Raw genomic sequence first — 14,521 nt, forward strand, 5'->3', positions numbered from 1 at the left:
AGTTGTGAAAAAAGATAAGGAAGCAGATGTAAACGCATCTTAGAACATGGCAAAGCTGTTTGAAGTTCCCTGCATGCTCCTTCTGACCATGTCTTCTAACACAGTGCGAGGCACTGGCCTTAGACTTTCTGTGGCAGTGTTCTCTCCCTGGGGCTGCCCTTGAGCGTTGCAGTGCATTCTGCACCATGTCACCAGAGTGACTGAATGACCTCTGGCGGAAAGGAGTCTGTTGTCCATTTTCAAAGAAGAGGGTGTAAATAGGGTTTACACTATTTACATTGTGTATAATAGACACTAGGACATATTCGTCCATCAAATGAATATATTTTTATGTCATTTATAAGGTATTGGTTTTAGATCTATTAGATTCACAGTGCCTAGTGGGAGAAAACAGACAAACATTGATTTAAAGAATAGGTTGGAATTCCAGAGGAAGAGCAGCAGTGGTTAACCCCTCCTTCCTCAACTCCCTGCTTCTGTGATGGAATATCTTCAAGGAGCTGAGAAGAGGACTCCTGAAGAAAGGGACAGTTTATCGTCTGTTTTCCCTGCACTTGACAAAGGAGCACAAAACAAATTTCACCTGAATTATTACTGTGTCTCTAAATGTGATAGAACAGGTTCTTCTGGGTTGATGAGAGTTGCCCAAATGATTGTTAAGGTGGTTTTTAAGTTAGTCAATACATTTTATTTTCAGAAAACCAGAGTGTATTTATTTAGAGAGTTTTATTAATTTAAAGTATTGTTTATGGAGATTATTTAATGTGAATGAATCAAGTTTAGATTTTTTTTAAAGAACAAAGATCTTTTTTTTCTTTTTTTTGGTTATTTTTATTTATTTTTTTAAACATCAGTGTGCACTTGCTGGGGGCCGTGGCCTGCAACCCAGGCATGTGCCCTGACTAGGAATTGAACCTGCAATGCTTTGGTTCGCAGCCTGTGCTCAATCCACTGAGCTACACCAGCTAGCGTAAGAACAAAGACCTTTTTCCCAACTCTAAGGAAGTCCATCATGGTGTCATGATAGCTCTGCCCTTTCCGAGGCAAGTTTTCTATGACATTGTGAGTATGGCCATCACCATAATTTTTAAAATAGGGTGTTTCCTGTTCCATAAATACATAAAAATCATTGTTTTAGCCTCTTTTGTGATAAGAAGATGATGGAAATATCATTTTACTTCTGTGGCATTAAACTCAGGTTCAGAGAACTCATAATAATTCTAGTCAATTTTACCCAATTAATGTTGCTGCCACCTACAATGAATTTTCTCTTAGGCTGCTTTGGCTGTTATGTCTTTCTTCTTATATCTGAAAAGAAAACTAATTATAATATAGGTAGGACATTTTAAAAAACTCTAATTATGTATTTTATCTTCTGATATGCTGATATGTTATAGTTGAGGAAAAATATGCCGACTGAAATCTGACTATCTGAAAACTTGACCTGACGTAAAGATTATGGCGTCAAACATTTTTTTTTTTAGAATTTTATATTTTAACTCAAGTTTTTTGAGTTCCATGATAAAAATATAAAAATACAGGCTCCCTCTTGTGGGTAAAATTACCACCTTTGTTATTTCTGTTGCCCACATATGGGATATGGCACAGAATCTCTGTTTCACTTTTAATTAAAGTCTGCTGTGGTAGTCAGATGTGACATTTCACTTACCTGAAAAAAAAAATAAAGTTTGGGATACATTTTTTTAGTCAAAATTTTTGATGAAAATAAATACTTTTTTAAATTGGCAGTCAACTTTTATTGCAGCAGCATAATTTCTGATGCTCAAAATTTTTAATAACTTTTGTCATTTTGAATAGTCTCTAATGGAGTAATTAGTGAACTAATGAAATAATGTGCTGTCTTTGCCTTGTCTACATAGGGACTTTTGGATTTCTGTGTATATTGTCAAGAGTTCTGATATTGGAACAAAGTACAGTTCCTCCCTACCAATCATTCTCCAGAGAGATACTCTGTGGCAGCGGTTTTCAAATGGTGCGCCACAAGAATTTTTAAAACTTGCAATACCTGACTGTTCAATCAGAGGCACTGACCTTTATTCCCTGAGATTGTCAAGTAAAAAATGACAATAGCCAACAAACAATAGCCATCTGGTGTGCATGAGTCAAAATTATTGCACCTATTTTTTGTCAGATCGGCAAGAATATATTTCTTGGTGTGCCACATAATTTTAGTAATCAGTTTATTTGTGCCATGAGATGAAAAAGATAAAAAAATCACAGCTCTATGGTAATCAAGCATCTCGACTACCATAAACCTGGTGATCAAAACTGAATAGGCAGTGACGTAACAGAATGAGCACTGAAGCATTACCCGGTCCTCCATGAACTGACCTGATAGCAAAGAGACCCAGCCAGAACCTGTGCTGTGGCTGCCGCCAAACCATGTTTCCTGCTTTCAGAAGTCTGATGCTTGGGAATTTCAGCTGATTAACAGACGCCATTTCTGTCCACCTAGGGAAACTGGTAACAAAGCCAGGGTTTTATTTACCTGTGAAAGTGGCAAAAGCAGTGTTCCTGAGGGTGAGTCAGGCAATCACAGAGATCTCTAGAGGAAGGAATGCGAATGTGGAGGTGGCTAGCTAGGTGACTCCCACTGTACAATTATGAGTTGACCGTTGCTATCAAATATTCAAATGGAATTGAGTAAGGGACCTATGAGGACACCTGAAGATCTCTCATAAATCATTTCCAGAAATAAACATTTTTTCTGTCCTAAAGTATCTGTGGGATGTTTACATGGAAATTAGACAAAATGAACAACTTCTAAGGGGATTAATATATCTGTATATATTCATATCACTAACTTATATGCCTGTGCATTTTTAGATGAACTCTGGTGGCATTACAATATCAAAGTAATGCCTCTTTTTCCATAAACAATGACTTTATTATATTTATTTATATATACATTTATTTTGAAAAGCTTAGATATCTCCTGCTTCTAAGAATTGTATGCTGATATACTTACTAAAAAAGAAATATGCACCATTAATGGTCTAATTTTATTTTTTCTAGCATTCCTTTTGCTGATGACACGATTCCTGTTTGCATCTGTTTACAAGATTCTGAAAGCTAAACAGAGAATTTTGGCACTGTATTGGACAAGAAAAAGGTATATTCATAAAAACATAATACACACCTTTGAAAAATTGATTACTACATTTGCTACTTCCCCAAAATGGAAGTTTATATGCCTTCTCTTATTTTTAATTTATAAGTAAAATTTATGACTTATGCATATAAAACTATAGCACATAGTTCTTTATATTCAGATGACAACTGGATACATAAATATAATTCTGAATCTCCGTATAAAGGTAATGTCTGTGAGCTGAAAGGCAATAGCAACGTTATTTTCATTTTCTTAATGAGAGACACTGTTTCCTGAAGTTACAAAAAGCTTTTCATTTCTGTTGAAAAATACATTTTAGAATAGTTGTTGCTGCTTTTTTGTTGTTGCTGCAAAAGAAATATTTTGGGTTACAACAGGTAGGTCACTCATTTTAGAACAATTTCCATAGGCTATTAAGTATTCCAGGGTATGCTTTTATACCCACACACACAAAAGCGCAATTTTGCAGAGGCCAGATACATTCCAATTCTCTCAACAGAAAAATGTATGGGTATCTATCTGTGTATGCATTAATGAAATGCTTGTTTCATCAAGTTTGTTTTTTCAAAAAAGTTATACTCTTGAGAACAGGAACTGAAAGTTTGACCACAAACTTGAGTTGAAAATCCTTCTATTATCCCGTGGCTGACCAATGGTCATGCGGGGGCAACAGGAAGGTTTGGAGGCGAGGGATCCTGTTCTTCAGAGCAGTTTGTCCCTAGGAACATGGAAAAGTCATTCCCTTTTGATGCCTGCAGAGAATAATGGAACAGTGGTCTTTTTGCAAAGTGAACTAAAACTCGTTTGTTCACTAATCCACTCTTAAAGTCTTATGACTGTTTCTAGAACTTCAAGATACACATTTATTTGTGAAAACCTTTAGAAACAACAATGCTTTTTTAACTTAAAAAAACTAAATTGTTATAAATCTAAATAATGTGAAAATGTCTTATTTGTAAACAAGACTTCATGTAGTCACAGACAAATGAAATATAATATGCAGGAAGGCATAGCGAGTAGTTGAATTTATGCTAATAGAAGTGGAATTAAGTCACAAATAAATATCGCAAATATGAAACTTCTATAATTTTACAAGTAAAACTAACAGTGTAAGTAGAAGGTAGAGAACAAACTGGGCTACTTATAAATGAGACAAACATTACATGTAAAGAGCTGTTATTATAAGAAAGACATATTTGATTTAAAACATAAGACAAGGACAGATTATTAATGAGGAATGCAATTCTGACACAAAAAGCAAACAAAATGCAGAGTTATTATCTATCTAGTAAAAAGTTACTATCACTTACTATATAATTAGTAGAAGGCATTTTGGAATGACAGGATGGTAACCAGAATGTGGGGAGATGGGTGCTTTCAATAATATTGGAAAAGAATAATACTCTATTTGTTCAGCTTTCCAGGAGGTGATTTGGCTGTCTCTGTTAAGGGCCTTCAATGTTTCCAAAGCATTCTCTGTAGCATTTCTACTCTGTTCTTTTGGGAAGCATTTGATTGCAAGTAATCCAAATACTTTTAAAAGATCGAACTTTATGTTTCTTTGATGTGAAGCCCATACTGGCCGTTCAGAGCTGGTTGGTTGGTTCCGCAGTCATCAGGGACTCAGATCCTTCATCATTTGCTGTGTTACTCTGAGCACATGACTTTGACTGTGGAATGTCCAGTATTGGCATGCCAGCAACCATATTCATGTTCGTATTCCAATAACTGAAAGGAAATATTTCTAAAAGATCACCTTTTGTCCCTTTAAGGATATCTTCTGAAAAAGGTCCATACTCCTTTCATTTACATTCCCTTGGCTAGAACATAGTCACATGAGCATGCCACAGGGCAAAAGAGACTGGAAAATGTAGCTTTTATTTTAGAATGTAAATGTGGGGGAATTGTTACAGTGGAATAACAAGAGAACAGATATTAAGGCCCAACTAACAACATCTGACAATTTCACTTCCAAGGAACCAACTTAATGAAATAATTACAGGAGATAAAAATTTATTATGGAAGTATGTTAATTTTCATTTATTTATAATGGGAAGGATTTGAGAGTGACTAAACTGTCCAACAATAGAGTAGTGGTTAGATAAATCTGAGTACTTTCATGTGATATAATAAATAATATACCTTTTTGGATTAAGAATTTTATAAAAGTATTTTTATAGTATTCTGTTGCTTTAGAATATCACAGTTAGGTAGCAACCTGTGAGAAATTCTTTTTTTTTAAATATTTTTTATTTATTTATTTTTAGAGAGGGAAGGGAGGGAGAAAGAGAGAGAGAAACATCAATGTGCGGTTGCTGGGGGCCATGGCCTGCAACCCAGGCATGTGCCCTGACTGGGAATCGAATCTGCGATGCTTTGGTTTGCAGCCCGCGCTCAATCCACTGAGCTACACTATCCAGGGTGAAATTCTTTGCAGATATTATACTAAAAGCATTCCCCCCTACCCCGCCCTGGACCTAAGCTGACTTCCATCTTTGGAACTTGTAAGGGAAGCGTGATGTCGAGGAGCATAGTGCTGGAGACATGGTTTCAGCTTTTAACTGTGCCCCTTATGCCTGTCTGTTGTTGGGTTCGTTCCTTGACCACTGGTTCCTCATGTATAAAACCAAAATAATAATGGAATACACTATTATGCCAATCATACCTCATGGCAGTACTTACCATGGGAACACTGGTGTAGCTACACTAATGTTAAACAAAATTGACTTTAAAGCCCAAATCGTTTACTGACGATACTTTTTAAACAATTAAAATTTCAATTCAGTGGGAAGATCGAATAATTTTAGACTTAAATGCCTCTACTAACAAAACTTAAAAATTATTAAGGAAACATTGGCATAATAGCAAGGAGAAATAAACAAATCCACAATTGCAGTGGATATTATTTCATCTCTCTCCTCAATGGGGAGAGTAAAATAGACAGAAAACATCACTAAGTCAGTAGAGCGAAAGTCAAGATTAAGAAACGACCTGATAGATGTATATAGAGCCTTGCATACTTTTACAAAAGTCCCATTATCTGGAAGAATACGTGGAATGATTATAAAAATTAGTAATGCACTAAGTCATAAGTTAGTTCTCAACCAGTTCAAAGATTTGAAATCATAATGAAACTAAGCTGCAAATGAATAACAAAAATATAGCTAGAAAAGCTTCAAAGTTAAAAGAGATCATCATAGAAATTGTAAATACATTACACTAAACAAAAGTAAACATTCTACAAAAAAGATATAATGCCTGTAACATGTATTTACTGGGAAAATTATGTCTTAAATAAATATACTAGAAAAAAGAAAGGAAATTAGTAGGCCAAGAATTAATTTCAAAAAGACCAACAAAATAAACTTATAATAGAAGGAAGAAATTAATTAAAGTAAAAGCAAAATTAATGAAGTGAAAAAGGAGACAAAGAAAGTGAAAGAATTGGATTGAGCGTGGGCTGCGAACCAAAGTGTCGCAGGTTCGATTCCCAGTCAGGGCACATGCCTGGGTTGCAGGCCGTGACCCCCAAGCAACCACACATTGATGTTTCTATCTCTCTTTCTCCCTCCCTTCCCTCTCAAAAATAAATAAATAAAACCTTTTAAAAAAAGGAAAGTGAAAGGTTGATTGTTGCAAATAATGAATGCGTTTCCCACACCTGCAATGAGACTGAACAAGAGAGCAAGTGACAAAGGAGAAAATAATTATTATCAGGAACAACAAAGGTGACATCACAACAACCAGTGGAGTAAAACAAGATAAAGAAATAAAGTTATTAGGATTGAAAAAGAAACAATTATAGTTATTAGCAGATGATAGGAGCCAATAAAAACATTTAGTAAGGTTGATGCATACAAAGCAATGTACTGAAATCAAGTGTATTTCAGTATATCGGTATTTATTTTTATCTAGCACACAGTGATAATAGATGTGCAGTGCTTCTGTGCAGAAAATTGTGAAACTCTTCAGAAATATTTTCAAGGCTGAAATAAATGATGAGCTAACCCATGTTTATGATGGAAAGATCCAATACTTATACCCATATTGATTAATAAGTGTAATGTAATCACAATCAAAATGCCAAAATGCCAACTGGTTGTTTTGTGTTTGTTTCTTTGTTATTTGTTTAGCACGTTGTGTGTGTGTGTGTGTGTGTGTGTGTGTGTGTGTGATGTGACAAATTTATTCTGAAATGCAAAAAGCAAAGGATAGTCAAGCCACTCTTCAGAAAAAAAGAAAGTATGGGTAGGAGTGCTTGCCCTTTCGACATTCTAGAGCTCTCAGAAAGTGGCACTACTGCAGGTGCAGACAAGCAGACACATAAGAGAGAACACAGAGCTTGGTGACCTCTTGGATATGTGGACATTTTATGTATAATGGGAATGATACTTAAAAGCAGTATAGAAATGACAGTCTTTTAAATACATGGTACTGGGAAATTTGATTATTAATTGAAAAAAAAACAAATTGAGTCTCAATCTCATACTACACAAAGTGTCAACTTCAGTTGGTCAAAAATTAAGTGGAAGAGGCAAAACGATAAGAAAATCTATCAGAGGGTCATCTGTGTCCTCATATAAGAGAATCTAGAAAATTTTATGGCTTGGGAGTAGAGAAGGATTTCTTTAAACAAAAAAGCATATATTCTACATTATTTTTTTAGCAGACAATTATTCAGATCCACTTTTGGTTCACAGCACCGTTAGCAAAAGGTACAGAGATTTCCCATACAATACCTGCCTGCTGGAGAGTGCGCACACACGCCCTCCCCCAGCATCGCCTCCCCACTCCAGTGATGCATTTTTTCAGTTCAGGGTTGATGCATCATTATCACCCAGAGTTCATCATTTACATTAAGGGCCACATTAATTTCTTTTACTTTGTTTATAAGAAGCAGCATAACAAGAGAGAAAAAACAAGACGTGGAGTAATAGAAAAAATTCACAAAACATCATTGACACAAGTGGTATCAAGAACAGATTTTTTTAAAACTACAAATCAATGTAAAATTCACACAGTCCAATAGAAAAACAAGAAATTGAAATGTCCATTATTATACCCAAATGCTCAAATATAATATTTTAAAAAAGAGCTTAGCCTCACTCAGTATTAGTCAAGGAAATGGACGTTAACTCTTCATGAAAGCCCACCTCGAATGCTTCAGAATGGGAAAACAAAAATGGCAAGCAGGTGAAAGCATTGACAAGCCTGAGAGCAGCAGTAACACTCAGAGTGCTCATTGGGATACTAAATGGAATAACCACTTTCTGACATAGTACCTAGTAAAGCTGAGATTCACAGCCCTGCTCAAGCATATCAGTGCTAGATAATACTTCCGATAGAAATATGTGCCTGTGTGTATCAGGAGACACGGACAAGAATGTTCACAGGAGAAATATTTGTATTTGTCCAAATTTGGAGACAATGCAGTTGCTATCAACCAGATGGAAAATGTAGAATAGTCATTCAATAAAATATGAAGTGATGAAATTGGACTCATAGTAGTGATCTAGTTGTAATAGTAAGTGGAAAAAAGCAAAGACATAAAAATATATTACAGGATGATTTCAGGCAAACAATTATATTGTTCAGAGATGCACTGTAGACAGTAAAACTGTAAAAAAATAACACAAGAAAATATTACTGGAAGAGCCAGGGAGTGCTGATCCCTGGGCCTGAAGACAGAGGCTGAACTGCGGAGGGAGATTTGAGTCAGAGTTTCCCATGCACCGGTGAACACCGATGGCGCCCTGTGTGGTGGGTACGGGGTGCAGTGCATGCTTTCCTACCACTTGTTAAATTGTCTGTAACATAAATATAGAGTTCATAATAAATAAGTGTTACACTAAAACAGCAAGTAGTTATGACAAATTTTATTTCTTTAGTAATGTGTTATGTTTTATGAGGGAGAAACGTGGTTATAAATAGTATACATTAAATAGATACATCTTTCATAATTAGGTAAAATAATATGTTTGTAAAGAGTTTCCTATACTGGAAATGAAGAATAATGGGATATTAAAATAACCATTTCTTTTTTCCACTCTTCTTCTAAGAAGTCTAATATAGGCTATACGGCATTGCTGTTATGTTTTCAGAACTATAAAATTAAGAATATTTTGTTTGTGTACATAGTGAAGTCAATCACCATGTTAAAACATCCTTTGCATATATCAACAAGATGTTACAAAAAGAGTTAGTTGAATATCAGACTTTATACTGCTTTGACCAAAAATAACAACAAATATAGTACTTCACATAGGTGTTATAAATCTAAGATTTTGCAGAGGTCAATTGAGGATATTGGTTACTTATAACATTGGTGGCAGTTATTTTTGTTTTGCTTATCTCTTTCTGTGATAACATTCTTTTAAAATGTCCACCTAGCATTTATAACCACCTAGCCAGTTAATAAATTGTGATCCTAAGTGTATTTTTTAAATACATACTTTTGGTCACCTTTCTCTTTTACTTGTAAAAAGCAAGCTCTTTGCTTTATTTGTTTATCAAGCCAAATCACTTTTTTTCTCTATCACCTTAAACCTAGAAAGCAAAACTCTTATTGCTTGAAAAAGAAAAATAATCCCAATGTGTTGAAAATTGTCGAGTGAATTCTTTATAATTCAAGATTACTCTGTAATATACAATTTTTAAGGCATTTATCTCGACAGGGTTCACTGGCCTTTGAGAATGAGCCACTTTGTTGACAAATCTGTCATCTAAATTGTGCAACATTAATGAGAACTCCAAGCAGCACACGCTTACATTTTAATGTGGGTGGCAGTTGAAGGGGGGGAAATACCACCAAAACAAAATGCTGAATATGATTGAAGCTGATTTTAAAAAAAGGTTTGCCACCTGTAGATAAAAGGCCATGCAAAATCCAATGGCCCTCTGAAATCAAAATCTTGGTTATTAAAAACATACAAAACAAACGAACAAAAGCAGAAAAAAAGAAGGTACCAATTTACACAGTTATACAGATATAGATAGATAGATAGATAGATAGATAGATATAGATACAGGGATTGTGATGCTTTATACCCGGGAACTAACCATGCATGCTCTATCCCTTAATCCACAGTTCTTTAGGAACATATGGTAGAATTGATACCTAAAAGTATGGTCTTTGATTTAAATACCTTGATTCTTCATTACTAACTCATTATGCGATCATATGTTTCCTTATAAACCATTGGGGATCATCTCTTATTGTTACACTCAATCTTTTGAATAAACACCCTTTTTTGATATACTTTCAGCTTAGTTTCCTCCAGTTAATGAAATATTATAGGGAAAAAGTACTGTGAAAAGCATGCTAAAGGAGTGTTTAAATCTAATAGCATTATACTGTTATTTTTTTCTTAACTCAAAATTATTTATTTAAATGCCTAATCATGCTTGCTTTCAGGCTCTACCTACAAATATCAAGTGTTCATCTGAATAGCTTAGCACAAAGTGAAAAGCTTATTTTTCTGGGTGTTTCAATGTGTATATATGCACTGGGGGAATTTTATTAGCATGATTTGAATTGCAGAATACATTTCCAAATGTAACTTAAGTAATATAATGCAATTAAGTAGAGATGCTTCATTGTACTGGTCTTGGAAAGAGATTTTCTTACTTGAGTAGCCAATGCTAATCTGTTTGAGGCAGCCCTAAAACACAAGCCTGGAAGAGAATAATGGTCCAGACAGAATTCCTTTGACTTTCAGCTTCTTGATTGATAAGGAATAATGAGTGAGGATCATTCAAAAGCTATAGGAAAATTAGAATTGTATTACTTTATAAAAGTCAGATAATCATGTGTCTTAATAATTTAATAGCAACTGCTTGAGTATTGTTTTTCTTATTCATCAATTGTGATTAAGAGGATTTTTCCTTCTAAATAAAATTATGCATGAGCTGCTGACCAGAAGTCTTTAGAATAATGTATGTGAGCAAGCAATTGTTTAATTTTGCATCTTTATTTAGAATACTAAACAACAAAAAACAGTTCTAACAATAATAATTTAATTTGAAAAAAAAACCTTGAATGCAAAGTGTCTCCATAAAACTTTTTGCATAATTAGGTTATTCATATTCTCAATGGAATAAGTCTTGCCCATGGTCACATTCCGTAAATGAAAAAAAATTTTGCATAAATTAGTAAAGTTGAACTGATGAGATTCATTATAAAAATTACACTTATAAAGTATAATAAATATTTACTAATTTTTAAAGCAGCGATTTTCAACTGGTGTGCCACAAAAATTTTTAAAACATGCAGTAATCGACTATTCAGGAGCACCGACCTCTTTTCTCTTAGATTGTCAAATAAATAATAAGTGACAACACTAAAGCAACGATAGCTTTGAGATGAAAAATGTTGAAAATCAGTCTTTTAAAGTTATTATGAACTATGATATTTTTTGTTTTCTTAGATTATATATATGTATGTATGCATCTTTTAGTAGAGAATTTTCTAAAAATCTTGCATGTAACATACTATAAACATGGTGTTAGACCTGTAATTAGAGAATTTGATCCCTCTTCATGTGAGAAAGCTTTTTTATACAAGTGTAATTGCAGCAATTTCAAATCTGTGTGAAAGAAGTGGTTGTAGGGCAATTTTCTAAGTGTTTAGAAACAAGTTAAATTTCTATACTGTTGCCAATATAAATTCTAGGAGGATTAAAGATTTAACTTCTTAATAAAAGAATCCATAAAGATATTAAGATATAGTGTTGGTGTATATTTATATAAGTTGGGGGAGGGTTGGAAGTTATTTTTAAGCATTATATCAGAGGCAAATCACAAAGGAAAATTTTTGTTAGATTTGATCACATAAATGTAAAAGCTTCTTTGCATCTTAAATGATGACAAACAAATGAGGAATGGAGACATGCATTTGTATTATATTAGATTTAACTATATAAATTTCCACTTTGGTGAAAATGTAATACGAACTATTAGCTAGTTCGTATGTTCACCTTATATAACTGAAATACAATTTAAAATGCTTATAAAATAACAGAGAAGTAGAGAAATAATTTGAATATTTAATTAACAGGAGGAAATCAAATGAGGAATAAACAAAATATTTGATTTTTATAAGAATTCAAGAAGCGTAATTCAATCATGAGATCTCAGTTCACATAGCAAGTGGACAAAGACTTAAAATGCCACTGGAACCAACACTGATGAGATCACGTTGGGATGAGGCCTTTCATTCATTGCAACTAGTGCTATCAGTCATATTACTGCACCAGAGTAAACTTGATTTCACACAATGCACATCAATACCTGTTAATGTTGACCTTAGTCCTTTTGGAAATTACCTAATATTTTACATATGTGTTTATAGTAAGACAAAATTGAAAACAACCTATATACTAAAAAAATGGGCTCTGAGTTGAAACATTCTTTCTTCTATATATTATGGAATATTAATTTCATTTAAAAATGATGTTTGAATGACACAGAAAGCAGAACTGGGGTCATTGTGAACAATGAAGAATATACATACATGTGCATGCACACACATAAGCATAAATGTGTGCATCATGCATAGAACAAAAGTACTGGGAAAATATATAAAAGTGCTAAAAGACTCTACCTAGACTACAGGGTTATGGCTGATTAAAATTTCTTTTTGCCTTTTTGATGTATGTATTAACTGCCTTTCTTAATGAACATATACTACCACTTTTTGACATGTATAATGTATACTTTTTTGACCCAACATTTTTTAGGGAAAAATAAGGGTGTGCATATATATGCACATGTATACATGGGTAGTATTAATTGTATATCTATATAAATGTTTTTCATTCTTTTATTTTTACTTATGTGTTAAAAGTGTAACTCTAGAAAGCAATAATGATATTCATATGTAAAATAATGCCCTTCAGAATATAAAAAACAAGTATCTAAATATAAATAAATTTAAAAAATTGAATTAAAACAAAAAAATTTTTCCTGAAAGTTTGGGCCAAAAATGTGGGTGTGCATTATATACAGCAAAATATACTTTCATTTTAAGAAAATGTACACATTAATTTTTAACTCTAACCATGTAGTAATTCATACATCTAAGAGCTTTCCCTCTATCTTTTCTTCTAGAGATTATATAGTTTCAGCTTGTAAGCTCATCTCTAAGTTACTTTGAGTTAATGTCTGTGGCTGGTGTAAAATAGGGGTCCAATTTAATTCTTCCGCATGTAGTTGTTCACTTTTTGCAGCACTGTTTGTTGAAGAGATCCAACTTTAGGTGTTGAGTGTAGTTTGCTCCCTTGTGAAGTTTTAGTTGACCATATTATGTAAGTATTTTTCTGGATTCTCAATTCTGTTTCATTGGTCTATGTGTTCATTTTTTTATGCCAGAGCCTTACTGTTTTAATTATTATAGCTTTGTAGTATTTTTTGAAATCAGGAAGTACGATGTCTTCTATTTTGTTCTTTTTTCCTCAGGATTGTCTTGGTATTTGGAGTCTTTTGTGGTTTTGTACAAGTTTTAGAATCATTTTTTTCTGTAAGGAATGCCATTGGAATTTTGTTAAAGATTGAATTAGTAATCCATACATTGTTTTTCTAATGTTAGCATTTTCTATATACTTAGATTGCTATATAAGCATAACTAAATTCTTGGTTTTGATTTTTTAATTAGAAAAAATTAAAAAAATATTCGGGGGTATTTTCAACATATTAAACTGAAGTCTACATGGCTAGATAATATGTTATAACACTGGCAAAAAGTTCATCCAGCATATACTCAGAAAATTCCTGGGGTAGACTTGGGATCATACTGCTTCAGAGTTGATCACTCTCAGGTAGTCCACATGTTATGCTGACTTTGCCTTCATTTGAATTCCAGTCAGTCCCACTGTCAAAATGCTCCAGAAATAGGATTTTTAGAATTCTTTGAAAATAAATTCTAGGTCCTATCTAATGGGCAATGGATAGCCATTCCTTATTTATATACTCACCCTTTGAGAACTATCATTAAATTTTTTTATTGTAGTGTTTCTTTAGTCACTTTTAAAAAGATAAAATTATCTCCCTGTTGTTAGCATACTCACATCCATGAATTCACAGATGTATGTATGGTTGGATTTTTTAAAAGTTCTACTGCATTTCCTCCTTTTTTATCCTTTTTATAATAACCAAACACCTCAATAAATAGTGATCATTCCAATAAAATGATCCAGAGGATGAAGCACTTTATTAAAGTTAAATATGTTTCATAGATTTGTTCAAATGAATTTATCTTTTTAGATTTAAAGAAACTCTTATAAAATGAATGGTATATTCTTTTATTGCCCAGGATATTTCATATGGATACTTAAATGAGTGAATTTTGGTGCATGATAATTTAATCTATTTTTAAACTTTATCTGTAGTGGT

The 14,521-nt window shown here is 33.4% G+C and overlaps 1 protein-coding gene across 2 annotated transcripts in view; it reads left to right on the top strand.

Annotated features, from left to right (window-relative positions):
* The window catches only part of SOX5 (SRY-box transcription factor 5), a 931,891-nt gene that overhangs the window by 257,462 nt on the left and 659,908 nt on the right, over nt 1–14,521 (top strand). For both annotated transcript variants that reach the window (XM_036017301.1, XM_036017302.1), the window contains exon 4: nt 3,037–3,133. The gene's annotated coding sequence lies outside the window, so the exon portion shown is untranslated. The remainder of the gene's footprint in view (nt 1–3,036; nt 3,134–14,521) is intronic.

This window comes from Phyllostomus discolor, chromosome 2 (genome assembly GCF_004126475.2).
Source record: "Phyllostomus discolor isolate MPI-MPIP mPhyDis1 chromosome 2, mPhyDis1.pri.v3, whole genome shotgun sequence".
Taxonomy (NCBI): Eukaryota; Metazoa; Chordata; class Mammalia; order Chiroptera; family Phyllostomidae; genus Phyllostomus; species Phyllostomus discolor.